The 221-nt window shown below is 29.0% G+C and overlaps 1 protein-coding gene across 1 annotated transcript in view; it reads right to left on the reverse strand.

Annotated features, from left to right (window-relative positions):
- matk (megakaryocyte-associated tyrosine kinase) overlaps positions 1–221 on the reverse strand; it is a 15,705-nt gene that overhangs the window by 12,045 nt on the left and 3,439 nt on the right. The gene's annotated exons all lie outside the window — the stretch shown is intronic.

The raw sequence follows: 221 nt of genomic DNA on the forward strand, positions 1-221 counted from the left end.
TGAGGCCTGTGCAGTCATAAATACACAACTCTGGAAGTCTAAAATAAATGCATATATTGTGTTCTTTACATAAGGCATTAAAAACCTGCTCAGATGGAAAAAAAAAACATGTTTCTGTTGCATTTTTCTGGTAACGGATGACATTTATAAAGAAAATTAGGCTAAAAGTTTTTTTTTTCTGACAGTTTCTTTATACAAATTCTTGCAAATAAGAATTAAAT

This window comes from Oryzias melastigma, linkage group LG4, assembly GCF_002922805.2.
Source record: "Oryzias melastigma strain HK-1 linkage group LG4, ASM292280v2, whole genome shotgun sequence".
Lineage (NCBI taxonomy): Eukaryota > Metazoa > Chordata > Actinopteri > Beloniformes > Adrianichthyidae > Oryzias > Oryzias melastigma.